Source organism: Protopterus annectens, chromosome 5.part1 (genome assembly GCF_019279795.1).
Source record: "Protopterus annectens isolate FY-2018-M chromosome 5.part1, PAN1.0, whole genome shotgun sequence".
Lineage (NCBI taxonomy): Eukaryota > Metazoa > Chordata > Ceratodontiformes > Protopteridae > Protopterus > Protopterus annectens.
Genome location: NC_056736.1, coordinates 449,430,276 through 449,456,199, shown reverse-complemented (window position 1 = coordinate 449,456,199; position 25,924 = coordinate 449,430,276). Strand labels below are relative to the sequence as shown.

Here is a 25,924-nt window from a genome sequence, read left to right as displayed (position 1 = left end):
CTCAAGTATGGCTCCCAAGATGTTCCAATTTTCTCTCCCACTATAGGTAGTGACATAACACACATACCCATGTCCCGTGCTGTCCCTAATATTGCACGTTTCCCTAGTATGATCTATAAAATATGGTCTTGCTCCACTTTGTTCGCCAGATTATCTATAACGTCCTGCAATAAACTGTCTTTATACCCACATTCATTGAATTCTACAATCATTTTGCTCAGTTTTTCACAGCACAATGTGCTGTCAGTATTTAGCCTACTGGAACTCAAAAACGGACTCTACTATATTTTTAAATGTCTGGGGGGAATGCACACTAGTCTTTTGTGTGAATCTATTCATTTGTACAATTTTTTATAAATAGAAGTTTTAATATTAGTGCCATCCTTTATTAGACTAATATTTAAGTAGTTAATAGTCTCTGTAGAGTACTTTGCTGTAAACTGTAAGAAGTCATTTTTAGGATTTAAGTGATCAATGAACAGATCCAACTGAGAGTAATCCTCATCCCACAACAAAAACAAGTCATTATCAAAATGTTTAAGGAAGATAACTTGCCCATAAACTTCTGCATGTTGTTAATAACATTCCTCTTCCAATTTTGCTATGGCTATATTTGCATATGTATTAGAAATATACATGCCCATAGCCATGCCAGTTTTTTGATGGTAAACATGATCACAGAACATAAATATATTATTCAAAACAACTATTTACCAGGCTGTGGATGGTGATTCATTACTAAGACTAAGCAGAAATTCCTTAAGATTCCAAGAGCAAGATAAGTTACTTCTTACACTTACTTCATTGACTTGCTCTTCTACAACGCTTATAATTGTGTTATACAGTTAATCTACTACATTTTGCACTGTTATGGTTTTCTTTACTATTTCACTGCATTTATGCACTGTTTTATACTGTTTTAACTGTATTTTTCATTCCTAGATACAGTTTCATTACTCTAAAGGCATGTTTACTGAATTACTTCACTGTAAACTGCTTTTTCATACAGAGTTGTATTTTCTGTTTGAGACGGACTTTTCTGTGCATTTTGAGGTTTGTGTTCTAGTCCGGTACTGATTTGTTTGTAGTTAAAAGCATTCTCTAGAGTCTCCTTTATCGGTTGAAAACTTTCATTTAGTAGCTACTGCTAGTATTAATAGTGTGCATTACTATAATTGCATTTTTAAATTACTAAACTGTAAACTGCTTTTTCATACAGAGACTTGTACTTTCTCTTTGTGAGTGCTCTTTCTATGCATTTATCGTGAGGTTTCTGTGTTCTGCTCAGGTGGCATAATCTTGAGAGGCCTGATGTTGTCCAGGCCTGGTAGTTTTGAGTTTCCTGTGTTTTTGGCAACCATTTTCTGCTGGTAGTCTTATCTTTATTACTGAGAGTAACAGGGTTTCCTGACCTTCTGTAGCAACAGTGACTGGGTAATAGCAGGGGCTAGTAGGACTGAGTACTAATTCGATGATCTTGATACTTCCATCCTTTCTGGTATATAAACCCTGTCTGCAAAAGGCTATGTTTGTACTTACCAGGCTGTGGATGGTGAGTCATTACTGAGACTAAGCAGAAATTCGTTAAGATTCCAAGAGCAGGATAAGTTATTTTTTACACTTATTTCACTGAACTGCACTTCTGTAACGCTTATAATTGTGCTATACAGTTAATCTACTACATTTTGCACTGTTATTAAGCTTTTTACTGTTTCATTGCATTTATGTACTGTTTTATACTGTTTTAACTGTATTTTTCATTGCTGGATACAGTTTTGTTACTCTAATTGCATGTTTACTGAATTACTTAACTGTAAACTGCTTTTTCATACTGAGAGTTGTATATTCTTGGTGGCTTTGCAGTTGCCCGCCCATACAGTAATTTGATCTGGGACACTCCTCCCAGTCTAGTGTCATTAGTTCATTCCACCTAACAGAGACAACATTTGTGAAGGCCAACCCACTTAGATTCTTAATCTTGAATTATCTTCTGTTCCAGCTTTCTCCTTTTCCACTTTAATTAAAAAAAAATTCTAAGCTCATTTCCCCCCTTTCCTGTAATGAGTCTAGTCCAGATATAGATTTGCTGTATTCAGGACCGTTTGTAAGCTCCTGAGCCCCCCCCCCCCCAAGCCTTTCTGTGTTGGAGGGAAGCCTTCTAGCTTATAAGTGGTAGTAGTAAGCATTATGTTACCCATCTACCACATAAGGAGTTGTTTCTGGCAAAGAAATTGTAGTTATTGGCCATTTCAGTAGTTTTTCCATCTCTCTAAACTTTCTGATTTTAAAGCCCGCATTTGCGTTTGTATCCCCCCTTTCCTATAACTAGTCTAGTCCAGATAAAGATTTGCTGTACCCAGGACTGTTTGTAAGCTCCTGTGCCCCCCCCCCAAGCCTTTCTGTGGTGGAAGGAAGCCTTCTAGCTTATCAGTGGTAGTAGTAAGCACTAAGTTACCTATCTACCACATAAGGAGTGGTTTCTGGCCCAGAAACTTTAGTTATTGGCCATTTCAGAAGTTTCTCCATCTCTCTAAACTTTGATTTTAAAGCCCGCATTTGCATTTGTATCCCTCCTTCCTGTAACTAGTTTAATCCAGATACAGATTTGCTGTACCCAGGACTGTGTTTAAGCTCCTGAGCCACCCCAAGCCTTTCTGCGTTGGAGAGAAGCCTTCTAGCTTATCAGTGGGAGTGATAAGCACTAGGTAGCCTATCTATCACAAGAGGAGTGGTTTGGGGTCCAGATTTGTGGTTTATTGGCCTTTTGGGAAGTTTCTTCCATCTCTTTCAACTTTCTGGCTTTAAAGCCTGTGTTTGGGCTCGTTTCACCGCCTTTCCTGTAAATAGTCTAGTCCAGATACAGATTTTGTGTCCAAGACTGCAAGCTTCTGAGCCCCCCCCCCCCCAAGCCTTTCTGTGTTGGAGGGAAGCCTTCTAGCTTATCAGCAGGAGTGGTAAGCACTAGGTAGCTTATCTACCACAAGAGGAGTGGTTCCTGGCCCAGAACTTGTAGTTTATTTGCCATTTGGACAGTTTCTCTCTCTCAACTTTCCGGTTTAAAAGCCCGCATTTGCTCGTTTCCCGCCTTTCCTGTAACTAGTCTAGTCCAGATACAGACTCGCTGTATCTAGGACTGTCTGTAAGCTGAGAGGTGCCAGAGTCTGCTCTTCAATTATTCCCTTAGATCTACTAGCTCTCTCCTCTGCTGTACTTTTACTAGCTTATTAGTCTAGCACTTTACCAGACTTCTTGTAGAAATTCTTGCAGCACACAAGTGCTAACAGCACTAAACGTTCTACAAGGAACCAGATCTAGTACTTATCAATGCCCACCCCCCTCCAGGCAAGTTTAAAGGCCAGTTCCCTGTGCTTTCTCCTATTAACCTGAACTTGGGCATCCTGAGGCAATGTAGCAACTGCCTCATGCACACCGACAATCCTCTCCTCTTACCTTCCAACACTCAGACTTGCAAGAGATGCACTTATACATCCAAAATGGAAGAGACACTCTCCAGCCAAGACCAGAATAGCTGGTCAAGAGAAGGTCAACACTTGCACCATACCACATGGAACACATAGCCCTCTGGAACACACACCAGCAATGCCTTCACATAAAAACACAAACCACACATCCACCTTCGCAGAGGACCTCAGAAATCTAACCAAGCAGCAGAGACCTCCAAGGCAGAAATGCACTCTACCACCACAACGCACTAATCAAGAGAGACACAACTCTCCTAAACAGTGTGCCACTCAACCAAAACCACTAAAGCAAAACAGCATACCAAACACACTAGTCATAGGCGACACTATAGTGAGGCACACTGATGTCCCACTCACTAGGCTGAATAAGGAGAAAGTAAGTCAGCTGCCTGTCAAGTGCCAGGATCAGACACATTACACACGTACTTGGGTCCCTCAACAACAGGTACAAATATGACTCTGTCATTGTACAAGTGGGTGTGAATGACCTCCCTGGACTAAATGAAGAAAGACATGGAGGAGCTATTGGATTATGTAGCCCAGGAGGGTATGACCCTCGCCCTGAGCAGCATCCTACCATCACCCAGAATGACACCACAGTACAAGCAGAAAATGATTGATTTCAACAACTGGCTAAGCTTCTGGTGTCATTCTAAGGAGATCCAGTATGTCTGCCTGGGATGACATGAATGACAGACCTCAATGGCTTGACTGCAGTAGCAAATCCAGCTCTGGATTTAGAAAAAGAAGTGGTAATGCTTGGTGAAGGTGTGAACAGATCGCCAGGTTGCAGCTTCCAGAATGTCCCTGGTAGGGACTCCCCCAAGAAATGCTGCAGAGGTGGAAGTAGCCCTAGTGGAATGTGGTCTGATCACCTGTGGGGTAGGTTTCCCATGGTGCTTGTAGCAGAAATGGATGCAGTGCGCTACCCATTTGGAAATAGTTTGCTTTGAAATGGCTTTACCCTCTGCCCCTGTAGCAAAGCTGACTATCAGCTGGTCAGATTGTCTGAAAGGTTTAGTCATGTCAAGCTAGAACATGCGCTGTTTGTGCACATCCAAGGAGTGCAGGATCCTTTCCCCTTTATTCTGAGGGTTAGGGAAGAAAGCTGGCAAAGGGATGGATTGGTTTAGCGCCACACTGGACACCACCTTAGGCATAAAGGAAGTGTTAGTCCTGAGGGAAACCCCGTCAGCATGGAAAATGAAGGGCTCCACAGCCATTAGTGCCTGTAACTTAAGACACTCTTCTTGCTGACATTATGGCTAAAAGCAAGGTTGTTTTCCAAGAGAGGAACTTTAACTATGCTGAAGCTGCAGGTTCAAAAGGGGGAAGCGTGAGCTTTTCCAGTACAAAGTTAAGGTCCCAGGCCGGGGTGGGAGCTCCGCTAGGGGCCTTAAGTTGTTAGCCCCCTCTCAGGAACTGTTTGATGGGAGGGTGAGAAAACAGAGGTGGCTCAGTATTATAATGAGCTTAGATGGCAGAGGCATGAATCTTAATGGAGAAGGACAGGCCTCTGTGGAGTAGCTCTGCTAGGTAATCCAGGATTAGAGGTAAGGAGGGCACTGCTGTGTCCTTCCCTTAAGACTGATTCCAAGAACAATATCTTTTCCACTTTTCAGCATAGGATTTCCTGGTACTAGGCCTTCTGGCTTCAAGAATGATGTCCAGCACCTGTTTGCTGAGGGTTGCTGGTGGGGAACTCAAAGGATAAGCCAGGCTGCAAGGTTTAAGGATTGTAATTGTGGATGCAAAATCTGTCCCTCCTGCTGGGACAGCAGGGTAGGAGTCTGGTGAAGCTGCCAGGGTGGCACTGTTAGACTGCGCAAGAGTGGGTACCAGTGCTGGTGGGACCAGTCTGGGGCAATAAGAATTGCCCTTGGCCTGTCCTGCTTTATTTGAGTAGTACTTTTGAGAAGAGGGGCAGAGGAGGAAAGGCATAAATTAAGAGGTTTTCCCACTGAAAAGGATTCCAGGCCCTGCTGTGAGGATTCCTGGTGCAGAATTTGTTCAACTGGTGGTTTGCAGGGGAGGCAAATGGGGACACCGGAGTGTCCCCCACCTCTGGATAAGAAGGTTGAAGGTGTTGGGCTCCAATTTCCACTCGTATCGATCTAGGAGATTTCTGCTTAAGTAGTCTGCCAGTGAATTTTTTGCCTGGCAGGAATGGAGCTTGTAGATGCACTTGGTTGCTCAAGGCTGTGTCCCACAGGACCATGGCTAACCTGCAAGGTGGGTAAGAATGGGTTCCCTCCTGCTTTTTTATGTATTATGTACCACATAACTGTGGTGTCTGTTTTTATAAGCAGCTGTCCTGGAAGGATTAGGTAATTGAAGGCTGTCAGTGCATTCTGTACAGCTAGCATCTCATTTTGATTGATGTGCAGGAGAATCTGGGCTGGGCTCCAGTGGCCATGAATGCATTTGCCTGCCACGTGAGCCCCCCACGCATAGTCTGATGCATCTGTTGTCGGGGTTTGGGCGGCGAGGGGTTGAGTGAAAAGCAGTCCCTTGTTGTGGTTGCATGCTTCTGTACACCAAAGGAACTCTACCCTTAGACAAGGTACGAATGGAATGACTGTTTCCAGGTCCTGAGAATGCTGGACCAAAAACTTTTTAAGTACCACTGAAGTTTCCTCATATGCAGTCTTGCATATGGAATTAGCAGAATACATGATGCCATGAACCCTAGGACTTACAGTTATTTTCGTGCAGATAGTTGGGTTCTGGTGGCCATTTGTTTGAAGTAGTTTGTCAGATGGACCTGTTTTTCTGAAGTGAGAAATTCCATCTCGGAAGTTGTGTCTAAGCTTGCTCCCAGGAACACAATCTTTTGACAGGGCAACAGTTGTGATTTCTTTTCGTTGATGGTGTACCCCAATGACGTAAGAAGGCTTTTTACAAATGCCAAGTACTGAAGTAGCGATTCCTGACTGTCCATCTGAATCAGGCAGTCATCCAAGTATGGAAAAATGTGGATATTTCTCTGCCTGCAGTACGCAATGGCTGAAGCCAGGCACTTTGCGAATGCTCTAACCACAGTAGATAAGCCAAAGGGAAATGCAGAGAACTGATGCATAGAGCCTGAAGTGTAGATATTTTCTGCATGACTCCCTTATGGGAATGTGCAGGTAAGCTTCTTTTAAGTCTAGAGTGACTAACCAGGCATCCTTGGGTAGCATAGGGAGCAGCTGTTGCAGGGTAAGCATCCTGAATTTTGGGACCATCAGAAAGGTACTGAGAGTTGACAGATCCAGGACTGGGCGCCAAGAACCCTCTTTTCTGGGCACCAGGAAAAGTCTGGAGTAGAAACCTTGCCCCCTTTGTTCTACTAGAACAGGTTGAATAGATCTGATATTGAGCAGGGAAAGTACTTGCCTTTGAACCTCTGCCTACTGGTTTAGAGGAAGGTCTAGAAACCTGCTTGGGGTTGGCAGAGTATGGAAGTAGAATCTGTGCCCCTGGAATACAATGTTTAGGACCCATCTGTCCTGAGTAATAGACATCCAATTTTTTGCATGAAGGGCAAGTTTTCCTCCTAGAGGCACAAGTAATTGGGCAAGACTGGGAAGGATAATAGAAAAGTCATTGTGAACTTTTTCCATAAGGAAGTGGCTTACCACTCCTTGTTTTTGAGGTGGGGGGAACTCCATTGTTTAGATCTCTGCATACCCTGAGACTGTAGTCTCAGTGGCCTGTTTCCCCTGGGTTTGGGTCTAAGAAGGCTGGAAGGGGCTGGAAAGAAACAGTTTTTTTGAAGGCCAATGCCTACTGAATCTAGATGGTTGCACTTGTAAACATTCTTTAACAGTTTGCATAGATTTAGCTTTTTCTTCCATCTTTTTAAGAACCTCTTCTGCTTTGGTGCCAAATAAACAGTACTTAAAGGTGTGTCTAGCAATTTGGATTTCACATGATCTGGCAAGGTTTGTTCCTTCAGCCAAGCATGCCTTCTCAGTACAGACCCAGTGACTGCAGCCCTGCAAGATGCTTCTAGGACATCAAAGCCACACTGCAAACTATGCTTACTAACTTGGTTTGCAGAATGCATTAACTCTTGTAAATCTATTTTCTGCACAATCTGGAAGTAACACCATTTTTTGTTTAATTAGTTCTATAATATGCTGCTGGTACTTCAACATGTGAAACTGGCAATTCAATGCCCTGATGGCAAGAGTTGCAGAGGTATATACCTTCTTACCCCATCTGTCGAAAGCTCTGGAATCCTTGTCTGAAGGGGTCGGACTTTTGGCTGCAGTAGTCTTAATACCTTTAGGTCCCTGGGAAATGGTCTCTGGATCCGCATGTAGGATTCTTGGAGAAATTTGTGGGAATCAGGTACTCTGTAGTACCAGTCAGGTTTCCTAGGGGCTGGGGATAAAGTATCTGGAGTAAGACTGGATTCCATAAAAACATCATCTACAACATCCAGGACAGGGTGTATAGCTAGAGGCCTGTGTTGAGGCAACTAGAAAAATTCTCCAAGTCTCTTTTTGGACTGAGGGTAGTCCTGGCATTCCCAGCGGAAACGCTCTCTTAAGGTATGCAAGGTTTCACTAAAAGAAAAGTCCTCTGGAGAGGACAGAGGGAATGGATTCCTCTGCATCTGAATATTCATAAGTTGATAAGGGCATGCCGTGATAATCAGAAGGGTAAGGGTCATCGGACTCCTGGTCTATAGAATCAGAATGAAACTCAATTCTTTCTCTTAGCAGGGGAAGGCTAGCTTCCCCTAATTAGGTTAATCAAGTCTTCAGCCATTCTAAGCATTTGTTTTTGTGGCATGGGAGCTTGAGCATGCAGCTTGTTCATCGGTTTTCTAGGTGTAGTGCATACTCTGGGCCTCAGAAACTCAGTAGTTTTAGTTAAAAATGAAGTTGTTGGTTTAATTTGATCAGTAGGTCAGAATACACCCTCAGAAGCCAGTGCCTGCACAGCGGCTACAAACTCATCCAAGGTAGAACCATCTGCAAGGTTCCATAGTCGAAGAAGCATTACACGGCTTACCAGACTCCGAATGGGTCTCAGCATAGGCCAGCAAATCTATAGAAGCTGGCATCAGGGGCTGCAAAGGTGCCTGAGTACCGGCGGACTGGCGACCAGCTTAATGAAAGTCACTAGCAGTTTTGGACCTATGCGGTCTCTTTTTACTTTTTTTTTGGAAGATTGGTAGTCAGATGGCTTATTGAAGACATTTCAGAATACGGAGAAAGAAAGCAAAATAATTTATCGACAAAGATAGCACGATGACGAATAGTTCAGGCATTAAACAAGGCACAAAACCGAAAGCGAGGAATGTCGTGGTCTGGGCCTAAACAGGTGACGCAGTAAGAATGAAAAGGTATTTGCTTTCCACAAGCAAGACAACTGTTAACTTTCTGACATTGGTTAGATCAAGAAAAAAAAGGATCCCCAATAGGTGTACTTAGCTTTAGAAGACTTCAGTATTACAAACTCGAAAACAAAAATTTTAGGTAGTGGCCAACCGGCACTTGCAAACTGCTTTTGCTTCGGGCTTCTCCTCGGCAGGAAAGACTGATGTAATGGCGTCGGCTGCCTGTTTTACACCCCTGACATCATGGAAGAAGCAACAGCATCCAACGCAGAAATCCTAAGACTCTGGTATTCGAGCCAGCTGAGGGCTATCCAGCAGGGCAGGTAACCCAAGTGTGATGACTGCAACAATGAAACACGAAGAACATCCAAGTTATTTAAAGCAGATTTTCCTCAAGAACCTGTAGACAATTCCTCACACTTTCATAATTTGTCAAAACTTAACATATGAGCCTGACAATTCAAAATTCTGAAAAAATCAGAGTTAAAGTAGTATATAATTTTCCCTCATATCCATCAATAATTTCCCGATCCCTATCAGAAAGGCTGGGAATGGAATAAACTAAGTACTTAGCAGCAATGGGATCACCTAAAATTATAGCTGTAGGGTCACATTTGGGAACACTGTGAAAAAAAATTAGGACTGAGGAACTTTATACAGCATATCTACCTTTTTAGGGGCAGCTGGCAGGCAGTAGCAGACATCCTCTAAAGCAGACAGAATAGGGGGAATGGAGGAGAGTCTGCAAAATCCTTCTAGTACAAGGCATAGTATTTTCTGAGGGACTGAGGAAGCCTTATGTGTTCTCACTGAAAACACTAGCACATTCTAGCAACAGTCTCAGAGAAACAGAAACCCCTACAAGGAGAATGAAACACTGAGCTCTCCCAGTGTCTGAGCCAGAAATTAGGAAAAACCCTGTATCCATCATTGCATCTTCCTGTTCAGATTCAGAATCTGAAAACTCTTCAAGGAGAGAGGAACCTCTCTTTTTACCAGAAACTATTTTACAAGAAGGATCAAGAGCCTGAATTAAACCCTGAGCCAGACCCAGTAAACTATTCCTATCCAAAGAAAATTGAGTAGTAGATACATGCCTGGTTTTCTGTTTTTTTTTTTTTTTTTTTTTTTTTTTAAACAAGAAAAATGATGCCAACTGTGTTACTAATGGCAGCAACTTCCCCAAGGATGGGCACAGCATTCTGACAACAGGAAAACCTGACTGGTTCCCTCTTACAAGACCAAGAGAGTCTCTTCTCTGTTGCCCAATGAGGGGACCCAAACAGTCGCAGAAGTAGCTAACCCCTGGTCCATAGTGGCTTGTAGGTAACTACAGCCAAAAGATCCATGGTAAAAGAGGAGTGGTCTGATGTACAACTAATGGCTATAGCAGTCACCCACCTGCAGTAGAGGCAAATTGCTAGCCTGATGTTACGGCAAAGGTGTTTGCTTATTTTTTTTTTTTTTTTTTTTTGTGGCTGGAAGGACCAACCATGAGACCAGCAGTTATGGTGCCTCTTTCCCAGGGAAAACAAACCACAATTACCACTAAACACTACCAGTTCACAAAAGGTACTTTTTTGTCAAACACAGAAAAAGCATTTAAAAACCCTATGCAAGCACCACAAAAGTAAACTTTCTCCACAGAAAAAAAATTCTTTCAGTTACTTCACGACACTTTTAAACAGACAAAACAAGCACTCCATTTAAAACTATGTTACAGTCTTGAGACAATCTGTTAAAATACTCCTAGCTTTACAATGACATTCTAGAAGAAAGTAATAAAGCAACAAAATTGAGAGAATGGAAGGTTTCCCCTCAAAGGGGGTTTTTATCAGCCAAAGGAAAGCACAAGCCAACCATCAAGCCTCATCTCCCTCAGAAGGGCATACTGTTTAGCAGCAGTAAAGCTCTGAAGGGCTTTGTACCCAAACTTGTCTTGGTCAGCTCAGCTCGAGCTGCCTGACAGTAAGTGCATGAAGGTATCCTGCAGGTGTAGAAGCTAGCCAGCTCCTATATCCTTGGCAGGTTATAACCCATATAGCCAAGGTTAATGCAGCAGTGATCAATATGATGAACACTCACTACTCCCTGGACCTAAAGAGGGTCGCCACTATTACCTTTGGGAAGTCCAACTGGATCTTTATAGGATCCCATGAAATCAGTGAAAAAGCATACAATAGCACTCGCATCCATGCTGATAAAGATGGTCTTCCAAGCCTGTAAGCAAGAAATCTGTCTGCTTTGAGGACGTAGGAAACCAATCCCAAAGCTGGATCACTTCCTGGAAGATCTCCAGGTGCAGTTTCCATTCATGAGGGTCTGGGTTCTTGTCCTGCTAAGATCATCTGCTACAACGGTTCACTCTCATGGAATGTATGAAGTTTTAGGAGTCAAACAGAGCCAAGTTGCCGCCTCACTGCTATTATAGCCTCCCAGGTTTATGAACCGCATTACTGTGACATTATCTGGGGAAAGCTGCAGGGGTCTTGGGACCAGTGATTAGAGCTTTCAAAGCAATTATTACTGCAATCTCCTCTCTGGCTTTTATACACACTTGCTTGTCCTCTTTGTTCCAAAGACCTTGCACATTTTTACTCCTCTTGAAACAGCTCCCCATTCAAGGTCTGAAATATCCATTGAGGCAGACTGAAAGGGAACGCAGTGAAGACAGAAATGAAGACCTGGAGTCAAGAAAATTGATATACTTTCCTTACAATCCCCAGGATTGAAACAATGACAAGATAAATGATGCTGTGCCCAGGCTGACCCAAGGTAACAATTTTTTCCTCATGTGAAGCCTGACCAAGGGGAATCATGAAAATTGTAGAAATCATGTACCCCAAAATGCTGAGAAACTCCCTGGCAGATAACTGGTTTTCAAAAGTACACGTTTGAAGGACATCTAATTACAAAACCACGAAACAGTTCAATGCCCAAATGAGTAGACAACACACCATAAGCCCAAAATGTAAAAGAACAAAATGAAGCAAAAACACTTCCAACAATTTATTAGTTTAGCGCTTTCTTCCCCATAAAATGGGAACTTCATCAGAACAAACTTCCCCTCCAAGTCGACTATTAAAATACAAATCATTTAATTGAAGGTAATAAAATACCAATTATACAACGACCCCCCATTATTCAAAAACGTGCACGCTGATTGGTCAACGTGCACGCTGTAAATCAGAGTTATAGTAATGGAAAAAGGTCCGGTCGCCAGAACATTTTCCATTACTATAACTCTTACAGCAACAGGGAACGCAAGATCTGCGTTGCTTCACACTGTCTCGCTATGTTAAACGAGTTTAACATAGCGAAACAGTTTTTAAAAAGCAACGGAGATCTTGCTTTCTCCGTTGCTTTTTTCAAAACTGTCTCGCTATGTTAAATGGGTTTAACATAGCCAGACAGCTTTAAAAAGCAACGGATATTCTCCGTTGCTTTTTTTAAAGCTGTCTCGCTATGTTAAACTCATTTAACATAGCGAAACAGTTTTTAAAAAGCAACAGAGATCTTGTCTTCTCCGTTGCTTTTGCCCACAGCTCTGATGTACTGCGTAGGTATGCGCAGTACATCAGAACTGCCGCAGAATACCAGACAGCTGCGGAAGGGCAGCAAGGAGGCATTATACAATGCCATTATTTAAGAAAAGTAATTTGTTTTTCTTAAATAATGTCATTGTATAATAGTGTGGGTAATGCTGGATTTACCCACGGTTGGCTTTGTTTGGCCACTTGGGCTTCGCCCTTGTGACCAAATCACAACAACCGTGGGTAAATCCAGCATTACCCACACCCAGGCGTCTGTTATTGCTATATTAAACAATTACTTTGTTAAATAAACACACGTTATGTGTAAAAAAAAAAAAAAAAAAAGTGTGAATGATTTAAAAACAGTATAAAAAGCATTTGTGTAAATCATAAAGAACTTGTAGTTTAAAATGTCAATGCTTTTTTCTTTAATACAGGCAGTAAAGATAAATAGTCATTGAGTCCTGGTTTTGTTGGTGCATTTAACTTAATCCAATAAAATTCCCCTCAGGTCTACATTTAATTCCCACCAACCACCCCTGGGATTGTGTTTAATAACTTCTAAATTACCAAACATGAATTTTGAAAAACTGACAAATCAATGAATGTTTATAAAGGGCATTGTTCGCATTGCCCTTGGAAATAGCATAAGTGTGTTCACATATCCTATGTCTAAATTTCCTTTCTGTTTTGCCAATATAGAAAAAAGAACAGGTTTGACAAATGGCAATGTAAACAATGCCCTTGGTGTCACAGTTACCTCTCTGTAAAGAAATACCCTTTTTATTATCTGCTATATATATCACGTCATTGTTCAACACAAACTGACATTGGTTACAGTGCCCACATCTAGTGGTCCCTTTCAATAACAAGTCTTCGGTGAAATGCAGTGTTCTGCTAAATATTTTAAGTTTTTTCCGGCTTTATAAATAGTTTGGTACTTTTCCTAGACTATTAAAAATTTCATTGTTCCCTTTAAACATAACCCAGTTTCTTTTAATAATCTCTTTGCGCTGCTTTTCTCCGTTGCCATAGGTAATGACCATGCTAGTATTGTAATCTCTCTGGTATTGGGTAATTTTTGATGAATAATTTCACCACTGGCCAACAGGGGTTTGTACCATGAACTCCACCCTCTAGTAACTTGTTCGACGACCTTTTCCAATAGATGGTTTGTATAACCTCTCACTCTGAACATTTCAGTAATGTTAAAAACTTCCTGCAAAAATATTTCCTTTGTTGAACACATTCTGCCCGCCCTTACCAACTGGCCCCTTAAAAATATTCTTTTTATTGTGGAAAGGATGACAACTTTGAAAATCTAAACAACTATTCGAAAACGTGTGTCCTTCCTATAAATTCTAGATACAAACTTTTTTTGTGATTTATCTTTAAAAATCTTAACATCTAGATAACTTATCTCCACATCTGAGCAGTTGGCAGTAAATTTAAAAAATGGGCAAATCTGGTTGATATAATGAAGGAAATTAAAATTAGATTTTGAATCATTCCACAGGATAAAAATATCATCCAGGAAATATGTAAGCCATTTCTGTAAATAGGAACTTGAGAAAATATATTTTTTCTCCCATGCATAAACTACCAGGTTGGCATAAATGGGGGCACATGTAGCCCCCATTGCCACTGCCTGTACTTGCTTGTAGAATTCTCCTTCAAAAGTAAAGTAATTGTTAAATAAAATATATTCCATTGAGGCCATAATAAAATTAATCATAGTGTCTGAAAGAATTAAGTTCCCTTATGGCTTCATAAAACAAATATAACCCTGTGTGGGACTGAAGTGAATAAATCCACTACATCTATTGTGGAAAAAATAATTTCATTACTATACCATCTTTCATTAAATTTAGACAAAAAAATCTTATATTGGCAAAACAGAAAGGAAATTTAGACATAGGATATATGAACACACTTGTGCTATTTCCAAGGGCAATGCGAACAATGCCCTTTATAAACATTCATTGATTTGTCACAGTTTTTCAAAATTCATGTTTGGTATTTTAGAAGTTATTAAACACAATCCCAGGGGTGGTTGGTGGGAATTAAATGTAGACCTGAGGGAATTTTATTGGATTAAGTTAAAATGCATTGACAAAACCAGGACTCAATGACTACTTATCTTTACTGCCTGTATTAAAGAAAAAAGCCTTGGCATTTTAAACTTCTTAAAGTTCTTTATGATGACTTACATAAATGCTTTTTATACTGTTTTTAAATCATTCACATTTTTTTTACACAACGTGTATTTAATTGTTTAATTGGTATTTTATTACCTTCTATTAAATTTGTACTTTAATGGTCGACTTGGAGGGGAAGTTTGTTCTGATGAAGTTCCCGTTTTATGGGGAAGAAAGCACTAAACTAATAAATTGTTGGAAGTATTTTTGCTTTGTTTTGTTCTACATTTTGAGCTTATGGTGTGTTGTCTACTCTCATTTGGGCATTGAACTGTTTTGAGAACTGGTTTTAACTGGAACATCTACTCTGTGTGGAGAAAGTAAAGAGGCAAACAGTCACGGACTTTTTTGACTGTCCTTTATTTTGAGAGGCTTTTCCTTCCTTTTTGCAGCCTCCTTGCACTACTTTTTAAACTCCTGTTTGTTGGCAGCTTGTTGCTTGAATTGTTTTTCTGAAAAAGGCAGCAGATGGAAGGATTTTTTTTGCCTTAAAGGAGGGCTGGAAAAAGATTAGTTGTGCAAGAACTTATAACGATAGATGTCCTTCTCTTCTCTGCTGCAGTATTCTTACACGAGGGAGTTATCTGCCAAGGCAATGACTCAACGTCGGCCAGAATATCAAAGTCTTACTACCTTAGGGTGGGAGGTATGTCGGACATAGGCAACTAACAGACGTCGGCCATAAAGAGAGACGAACGCACGCACCATCCTCAGAAATGAAGCCCCAGGTCAAGAACCAGTCTAAGAGAAAGAGGATCAATGCATCCAAGAATGCCAGGAAGTGGGGAAAGGAGGGGGGGGGGGCAGAATACTGCAGAGAAGAGAAGGACATCTATTTTTATGGTAAGTTCTTACACAACTAATGTCTTTTTATTCATCTGTAGCAGTATTCTTACATGAGAGAGAATACAATAGCTCATGCAGAAAGGGAGGAGGAAGTGGCAGAGGAATGAAAGCGATGCAGGATGGCCCTGGTGAACTCTACCCTGGATTTTGAAATGGAATCCAACTTGGTGTTTAGTGAAGGTGTGGACAGCAAGTAGCTGCTTCTAAAACAGAGTTGGAGTCTAAGCCCTTTGAGGAATGCTCCTGAGGAGGAAACTGCTCTAGTAGAGTTAGCTTTGACAGAGCCAGGAAGAGCTTTACCATTGTGGTACAGCAAAAGACTACAGATTTGTATATCCAGTTGGAGATGGTCTATTTGGACAGAAACAATCCCAGAGCTCTGGGGTGAAATGACCAACAGCTGGCCTGATTTTCTAAAGGGCTTGGTCTTATGTAGGTAAAACCTAAGTTGTCTGTGAACATCAAGAGTGTGTAGGATCCTCTCACTACTGTTATGGGGAGAGGGAAAAAGGTGGGCAGATGAATAGCTGGATTTAGGGACAATTCATTAACCACCTTTGGCATGAAGGAAGGGTTGGTACACAGGGAAATCCTGTCCTTGTGGAAAGAAAGGAAAGCAGGAGAGACCATAAAGGCTTGTAATGCTGAAACCCACCTGGCAGAGATAATAGCTACCAGAACAGTTTTCCAAATGCAATGTTTGAGGGAACTAGAAGAGGCTGGCTCGAAGGGCACCACAGTTAGCTTCTTTAGCACAAAATTCAGGTCCCAGGGTGGAGTGACAGGTTTCCTGGGAGGTCTAACGCAAAGGATGCCTTTAAGGAATTGTTTGGCCTCAAATCTGGAGGCTAAGGGTGGTGAAAGTGGCAGACAAGCAGAGATGGCTGACAGATGTGCTTTCCATAGGTAGGTACTAGGCTATCGGCCCTGGGGCCTATACAAGCCCAGCCAAAAAGGTATCCTGGCTTTTGCCACCAAAGAAAATTATTTTCCTGTGCTTCTGTCGAGCAGAGCCACAGAGGTGATCACCGGGGTGAATTTCCTATTTCCCATCCAATCATCAAGATTTTTCTTTAAGAGTGCTAATGAGGAGCTTTGTTTGATATAGATAGGTAGTCTATTCCAGAGTAATGAAAGTCTATGGGACAGGAATCTATCCCTCCAGCATGTTCTGTTTATTGTGGTGACAAGGTTTAGGTCTCTAGAGCGTGTAAGCTCAGAGGGATTGGGATTTCTTTAAGTGGAGCACGTACAAGAGCTCTTGAGTTTGGCATAGCTTTGTATGTTAGGGAGAGATCACCTCTGAGTAGACGATATGCGACAGAGTAAAGCTGGAGTTTTTTGAGACTGTCTGCATAGGGCATCTTTTTGAGGCCGGTAATCCTCTTTGTGAGGTATTTCTGTGGCCTTTCCTGTTGTTGTAGATGTCTTGTGAGGTACATACCAAAAAAGGCGTTGTACTCTATAATGGGTCTGAGTGATGTGCAGAGGGGAACAATGACCTCTTTTTTTGGATGAGAAACCTTTTGTGATGAGGTGTGCCACGTAGAAGGATTTCCTGACTACTGTGGCGATGTGATTATCAAAGGAGAGACTATTGTCCACCTGTGTCCCAAGGTCTCTTAACCCACTTTCGGTGTTAAGTGTACTACCGTCTATGTTGTAGTTCATGGGTACAGAGTTCTTACCAAAGGGGATGACAATGCACTTTTTGGCATTGAGCTTGAGGTCATGGCTTTGACACCAGGCATCTCAGTGAGGCCCTTTTGTAGAATGTCCACATGGCTAGGAGTTTCGATTATGGCTCCTAGTTTGCAGTCATCTGCGAACTTCGTTAGCCAAAGACCTTCTGTGTTAGCCTGTAATTCAGAGAAGTAGATACCAAACAGAAGAGGACCCAGGACTGAATGGATGAATAAGCTAAACCTGCATTAAACAATTCACACAGATAAGAGAACCATACGGGGGTCCACTGTAAGCGGGTCCTGGTTTCTGGCGAGACACCAAAGAGAAAATCTTTTCCATTTGGAGAGATAAGATTTTCTGGTATTCGGTTCCCTGGCCTTCTGCAGGCCTTGAAACACAGCCTCAGAATAAAGGTGTCTGAAAGGAATCCGGGCTCTATCACCTACAGGGTCAGTTGGAGGGTCTCTGTGGATGGATGAGTGAGCTCTTGTTCTGTGTGAGTAGGTCCACTGAGGCAACTTGTGCTGATTGCCCTTGGCTAGATGGAGAAGGGGGAACCAGTGCTGCTTTGGCCAATAGGGAGTCACCAGCAAGATTCTTGGCTAGCCCTACTGAATTTTCAACAGGACTTTCAAATGAGAGGAAGAGGAGAGAATGTATAAAGGAATTTCCCCCTCAAAGAGATTGACAGGGTGTCCATTTTCCACACCTGAAGATGAGATTCCCTGTCACAGAACTTTGGAAGATGTTTGTTTGTGGGGAGGCAAACAAGTCTATTTCTGGAATACACCACTGGTGGACAATGTCCAGGAACAAATCCCTGTGAAACATCCATTTGTGGGCCTGTGTTTTGGATCTGTTCAGTGCGTCTGCCACAGTATTTTGATTGTAAGGGATGTATATTGCTTGGCGATATTTGCAGTGGGCGGGCTAGATCCCCGGTCTGTAAGACTAGTCTGCAAAGGAAGTAGGCTCTTGTCCCCCCTGCCTGTTGACATACCACAGGACAGTCATACTGTCTTGTGTGGATGCAAAGTCTTTCTGGTCTCAGAAGGGATTGGAAGGATTAATACCCTCATTTCCCTTACATTCATATGGTTTCTCTTCTGAGAGGATGCCCACTGGCTTTGGACTGTTTGATGGTCCAAGGCTGCCCCCCGACCTGCATCCAATTCATCTCTATACAGTACTTGAGATGGGAGCAGAGGGTCAATGGGGAGACCTGGATTTAACAGATTGAGTTATCCAGCACTGGGAGCTGCTCCTTGAGACAGGGTAGAAGTGGAATTTGGAATTCTAGAGGGGGGCACATGCTGAGACCACATTGACTTTAGGAACCATTGGAATTTCCTCGTATGTACCCTTGCTAGAGGAAGCATAGGGATGATGGAGGCCATCAATCCCAAGATTCACAGAAACTGTCCTGTGGATAGGAGAGTGAGGGGAAGAAATTCTGAAAACAGTGAAGAAATCTCCTGGGCCTTGGCAGGTGGAAGAGACACCACCATATCCCTAGTTTGGAACCTGCATCCCAGAAAGACATGGTCTTGGGATAGGAAGAGGGAAGATTTCTTAAAGTTTATAGTGAAACCCAGGCTTTATAAAAGATGGCTACTGCAGACTGGAGATCTCTAGTTAATTCCCTCAGTGTTTTGGCTTGAATCAAAAGGTCTAGGTAGGGGAGGATTTGGATGCTGTGGAGTCTGCAAAAGGCTACCACTGGTGCCAGGCATTTTGTGAAGACTCTCTGGGCAGTGGAAAGAAAGGCAATGCCAAGAATTGAAAATAAGGGGATCCCACAGAGAGACGTAGGAATTTCCTGTAGCTGGGGTGTACAGGGATATGGAGGAAAGCATCCTCGATGTCGATGGATGCTAGAAATGCCTAAGGGAGGATGAGGAGGAAGAGAGTTTTGTAAGGTAAGCATTTTGAAGGAGGGAACTATTAGAAAATCATTGAGATAGGAGAGGTCTAGGATGGGTCTACAAGGACCTTCCTTCCTGTGAATTGGGCATACTTGTGAATAAAACCCCCTGACCAACTTGAACTGGGGGCACAGGTTCAAATGTGCCCTCTTCTATTAGGCTTTGCAGAACTGGGGGGAAGAGGTTCCCGGTCTTTTGGCGGTTGAGAGATACCCCTGAAAGGGGGCACAGTGTGCTAGATCATGAAGTATCCCCTTTTTATAATGCTTGGGATCAAGGAATCTTGAGTGATGAGTTCCCAGGATGGGAGTGAAAGGGTAAGGCATACAAAGAGGGGGAGGGTTTATCAGACTGCTTGAGAAGTCATGAAAAAAGAGCCCTTCCTATCAGGAAATTGCTGATTCATGAGCTGGGAGGAAAAGGAATTAGTACAGAAGAACTGGTGGGCTTTCTTGCACACTTTTTGTGGCTTTGTGTGGTGGGGCCTGGATACAAAGACCTGCTTAATGGGATAATTCCTGTAGAATTTAGGCATAAGGGAGACCAAAATGTGTTTTAGTTCTTTAAGCTCCTTGCTTTTTTTTCCTGCAGCGATTTGAATTCTTCTGAGGGTGACCAAAAAATATCAGAATTGTCCAAATGGGCATCCATTAATTTTGCTTTGATGTCCTCAGGAAGAGGCTGAAGCCTTTTAACCACGCAAACCTTCTTAGAGCAAAGGAAGACGCTGCAGCTCATGAGGCAGCCTCTAGAGCACAGTAGCTGCATTCAATTAAATGCCTCGCTACCTGAGAGGAAGTAGCAAGAAGGGAGGATGGCAAGGTTTTATTCCAAGAGTCTGGCATATCTGACACATGCTTTGAAATCTGAGACAGAAGTTCCAAATTATACTTTTCCATATGTGTCTGATAGTTTAGTGCTCTGAAAGCTAAGGTGGCAGAAGTATAAATTTTCTTACCCAGCCTCTCCGTCATTGTTCTTGTCCAGAGGGAGGGAGGAAGTACAAGGTAGTGACCTGGAGGCCTTATCAGAGGCTACTGATATCACAGAGGGGTCTGCCACAGGGGCCTTGAAAAGAAGACTGCAGTTTTTAGGTACTTTGATTTTTCACCAGGTACAGACTGGTCGTTTTGCTAGGTACTACAGCTTTATTACAAAATCCAACAATGACTAAGGACTTCTTCAGGGTCAGTAACCGTACTAAGAACATTGCTTAAATACTAAATTAAAATAGTGAATCACATGAGTACCCTGGAAGCAATTAAACATTAACCCTCCCCATAGCCAATAAAACTTGTAATCTTATTGTGCTGAAACCTTACAACAAAGTAGGCACATCTGAATATGTAAATAATATCTACCATGTAGATGGAAACAGCACCACAGCCTCATAAAATTTCATGAAATATATTGCACGGTTAGTGTGTATTTAAACAAACTGATTTAAATTTTAATATACAGGCTGTGGAAATACTGTCATTAATGCCTAGAGCATTTGAAGCATCCAAGCGTCACTGCCACAGACATTCCTTGACTTCCAAATGGGTTTTAAAATCTCCCCCAAAATCTTTCATAGTTAACTTATCAATGACAAAAAATAAAAACATTTTGTAGATGGTACAGACATTACTGTGATTAAATAAGGCGTGCGTGGTTTTCTTGTTCTTAATGTGTTCCAAGATGCGAAGTCTGAGTTTTGTTGTGGTCATCCCTACATAGAAAGCAGTACATGACAGGCAGGTAGTCACACAGACAACCATCTTAGTTGCAGTTACAATGTCCTGGACATCTTAAGTTTTTTTTGTAACTGCAAATTGTTACATATGGTCCATCATTAATGTATTTACAAACACTGCATGTACCACATTTATTCATGTGTGAGGGTCTATTATCTTGACTAATAGAATTCTTTGCAAACAATTCTTTTAATTTGGAACCTCTACTGTTGATAAACCTAGGAGAAATTCCTATTATGTCCTTGGATGTCTTGGGTAAAAACACTATCCCACACAGCATTAATAATATTCCTAACCTTGTCTGTTGCTGGATTGAATTCCAACACCATGCCAGCAGAACAGTTTTGACTGGGGTTGTCTTTAGCAGAAAAGTTACTAGTCAGATTTTCTATGGTTATCCAAAAGGATGGGCATAAAGTCACTAGATCTTCTCTCTATCTCTACACTGTTCTTATTAAGTAACTTCACTGGGTAAACCTCTACTCCTGAACATATCAACTAAATTTGCCATTTCAGCTTTGAAACATATCTTGGCTGATCAGTCTAGACATCTGTATCCATTTGCCCCTTGACCATGTTGTTCTTTTGGTGGTCAGGGTGGCAACTGTTATAATGCAAAAAGGAACTGCTACACGTTTTTTTACGATATATTTTTGAATGAATTCATTCGTTCTCCATATATAACTGAATGTCCAGGAACTCTATTTGTTGTTTGTCAATATGATTTGTGAATTTCAAACACTCAGTTGTCCGATTCAAATAATTAATAAATACTTCCACTTCGTTCTTCGAGCCCTTCCAAAAACTCAGAATATCGTCCAGGTAACGCAAGTATACCATAATGTTTGACATATAATCTGATTTTAAAATAAATTTCTGCTCCCAATCTGCCAATACCAAATTAGCATAGATGGGTGCACATCTGGCACACATCGCAACCCCATTTATCTGTTTATAGTATTCACTATCAAAGAATATGAAGTTATTTAATACCATGTCTAGCAATTCTAATAAAAGGCTTCTCTTTACATGATGTAAATTACTATATTTCAAAAGACTTAAACATTTCTAGCCTAATCTGGTGGGAGATCACAGAAAACAAGTTAATGACGTACACTGTCACAAACCAGAGTTCATCTCCAACATCAATACTGGTATTCCAAATACAATCTAATAGCATACGTCCTTTAAAATGTGGTAAGTTGTCCAGAATATTCTTACATGTAATATCAATAAAGGCTGCTAGGGGTTCGGTGTTTAAACCCTTCGCTGCAACAATAGGCCTGAACAGTGGACCATTTTCTTTCTTATGGACTTTAGGAATACCAAATATTGATAGAATAATGGGATGTTCTACTGACAGATATTTAAATTTGTCATGTGAAATAATCCCTTCACACAAATATTCATAAATTTGCCAATCAATTTTTGTACATGCTCGTTGTACATCAAATTTGGAGACCATTTCGTAAGTTTGTCAAGTAATAATTACATTTTACATTCGTAGTCAATGTTTTCCATAATAACAACCCCTCCACCTTTATCGGGTTTCATAACCCTATATTGATTACTGCTAGACAATTCTTTGAGGCAAAACATTTCTGCACTTGTAAAATTACTGTTGGATAGTGTTTCTCTATCCAAACATCTACGTATTTGTACACCACAAAGTCACTCAAAGATCCCAACTGCTAGATTATAGGGTTTAATAAACACACTACTCCTTTTAAAAACTAAATGCTTATTATCTATGTCGGGAGAAATTTTGTTGCCAAAAAAATACCCTTAAATTAAGAAGCCTGGTATATAATTTAAGATCAATTAATAATCTCCCGTCTCATACCTGAAAGTGGGAACAAAAGAAAAACCTCTTGAAATGACTGACGTGATGTTCAGTAATCAAAAAATCAGAATAGTTATAAATTTTGAAATCCTGGTCACCCTGTAACTTAAAATTAGTTGTAATACTGCCATCAACATCAAATCGATACATCAAGGGTATAATCACCCATATTGTCACAAAGCAACTCAACGAAAGGCACATTGAACCTTCCGTCACTAGACCATATAGGGGACCCTAACTGTAATTCCCTTGATTGTGCCACTGATCGTATCTTATTTGGCGTGGACCTCCCCATCTTCCCCTTGGTTGGTGATTCTTACGCCTCAGAGTTCTTGTGTCTGCATAGCTCTGGTAATGCGCCCGGTTCCTTATCTGGTCCGAGTGTCTTAGTGGTTGCCCACTGTCTAAAAAAGCCTCATTACAATCCCCATTATCTGTTTGAACTATTTCTAGGTCATCCCTGATGTCACTAACATGTTCGAGGTTCACATTCTCATCCCTCATATTATCACCCCTTTGCAAAGGATAAGCCCTTTTCTGTTTGTACTCTAATGTATCTCTCATTTTCTTTTGCTTTCGTTTGACGAATTTGTCCAAATCTAACAGAATTTTATCAAATAGCGCCTTATTGATCTCCAATAATAAATCATTGAAAATACTAAGTTTTAAAGTCAGCAACTCATTTTTTAATTTGGCTATTCAGCTGTACTATCAGGTCTATATTAGAACATCGAAGCTTCAAAACTTTGAATGTTCTAATATCGACCCCTATTCAGCGAAAGCTGAAAACATCGAACATACAGAACAGCAAATTTTTTCCTAGGGAAAAAATTCACTGTTCCAAAACACACACACACACACACACACACACACACACACACACACACACACACAGCACAAGCACACCAAACAAACAGCAATCCACACACACACCTAAAATCTTACACCTAACCCTACACTAAACTATACACACACCAACTATCCACTTACCTTAACCCAAACCCTAATGTCTGTCACTATAGCACACATACCTAGCCCGCGCCCTAACCCTAACTCACCTAACCCTCATGTCCACACAATCACACATACCTAACCCGCACCCTAACCCTAAACTCACCTAACCTGCCCAAACCCTCACGTCCACACAATCGCACACTAACCCTAACAAACCTAACCCGCACTCAATCGCACACTTACCTGAACCTGACCGGTAACTTTCCACCACAGAGCTGAAAATACCGAAGCAACAGAAACGGACAACCAAGTTCTTTCCCTAGGAAGAAATTTGGTTTTCTGTTGCTTCAATATTTTCAGCTTTCGCTGGATGGGGGTCAATATTAGAACATTCTAAGTTTTGAAGCTTCGATGTTCTAATATAGACCCGTACTATCTCCAATAACGATCCGTATTAAATCCATCCCAGTATGGTCATATAACACCAATAAATCTTGGAAAGCTTTGGAATTTTCTTGGATAACCATAGATAATTTAAATACTCCAAGTCCTCTTGGCACCTGATCAAGCTCAATAGAGCATTCCAGTAATACGTTGCCCATCTAAAGTGTTTTAAATTTCATAGTTAACTTCTCAAATAACTGCAATTGAGAATTAAAATTACCAAAACTGGTACCCTGCTCAGAAACAAATCCATTGGGAAAGACAGGTGGAGCTAGAAGAGATTCTAGGTCAGGTGACACTACTGGCTGTACTGCTTCATGACTACCCTGTCTTCCTGGCCTAACTGAATCACTGCTCAAATCTCTAGCTCCTACTCTAGTATTAGAATACCCAGAAGGGCCTGGGGGTGTGTGCATAGTTCTGCTTGTGAACTAGTAATGGTAACGTTACTAATGCCACCCACCCTGCCAGGACCATTAGCTTATAACAGGGAAATAATCTGTCTTGATAAATCTGTATATTGGGAAATTAATTGTTCCATCTGAAAATGTGTTTGATAGTACTCTAAACACGCTAAATACACCTAAATAAAAGGGGCCTTTATACAGACCATAGGGCTAATACACACTGTGTATCAATCCCTGCAGAGCATGTAATACATACAATTAAATTAAAAAATATATGTATTTTATGGTTGTACTTTGTAGTACCTGTCTGGCTTTTTTGGTGCAGCGGTCTGAGTGTCAGGGTGAGTGGAAGTGGATGCAAAAGCATCTAAGAAAGCTGGAATGACAGAACGGATGGAGGCGGTCATAACGTTTTTGGACCTCAAACATCTCTGTACTGTCCCAATTAAAGTCTTGCATCCTAGAAATGATTCCCCAAAGGAAATTTCCTCCATATGAGGCAATGATTTTCTAAGTAAATAGTGAGGGAGGATAACTGACTTCGGAGGGTCTTAGGCACAAGAGACTGGCAGACTGAGCAATTTTATGGTTGTGTTGGGGACCGAGACACTGGGAATGACTATCCTTATGTGGAATCTGTCTTTCACAGTCACACTTCCCTTTCCTGGATGAAATTAGCCTTAATCAAAAATAAGGCAGGAGTAAAAGACAGATTTCTCCAACAGGGCACTTATCTTCATAGAAGTAAGAGATTCCAGCAGCAGAGAGACTTCCAGGACTGGTGATCCGACTGGCAGCAAATAAGTTCTTAGGATGGTGCCCGGGTATGTCTCTTATGGCAGATGTCTAAAAGTAGCCTATAACAGACATAGTGAGCACCCTAAGGTAGTAAAAGACTAATATATTGGCCTACATCGTCGCCTTGGCAGGCAACTCCCTCATGTAAGAATACTGCAACAGATGAAAAGGACATCAAGGGCCACCCCTTAACTCATTACAGACAGGTGACACTTGTAGGTGTTTCTGCAGTTCTGTCCTACTGAATGAAGCCTGTAGGTGTCAAATATTGCTCGTTTGTACTGGCATTTAATTTTAAAACCATGCTACATGCAAAGTATTAAAATATTTAATCTTAAAGCTTACACAATGAAAAACACAACTATGTTGATATTTGATAACTGCCTAATGCAGGTAAAGAGATTAATTTATTAATTGTTGCTCATATAATATTTATATCATCATAAATGTCATGTTTTTCTAAATATCTCAGTAACAGTCACACAGATGGAACTGCTTAGTCTCATATGAAAATTTTCAACTGGATAAACAAAGTACCACTAACAGTATGTGTGTAACTTGAGTGGTTGATGAGATATTGCCAGCAGTTTACAAAACATTACAAACATAATAGTCACTATGTTTACTAGGACTTATAAAACCCAGCTTAAAACCTAGAATTCTACCACTATAAGAATAATGTGCTGAAAAATTTGCATTTCTTTAGTAACCTCTATTTTTACCATATGCCAACATAT

General features: G+C 41.2%; 1 protein-coding gene across 1 annotated transcript in view; it reads right to left on the bottom strand.

Annotated features, from left to right (window-relative positions):
• Positions 1-25,924, bottom strand: part of POU2F1 (POU class 2 homeobox 1) — a 1,264,626-nt gene that overhangs the window by 1,235,898 nt on the left and 2,804 nt on the right. The window lies entirely within an intron of this gene.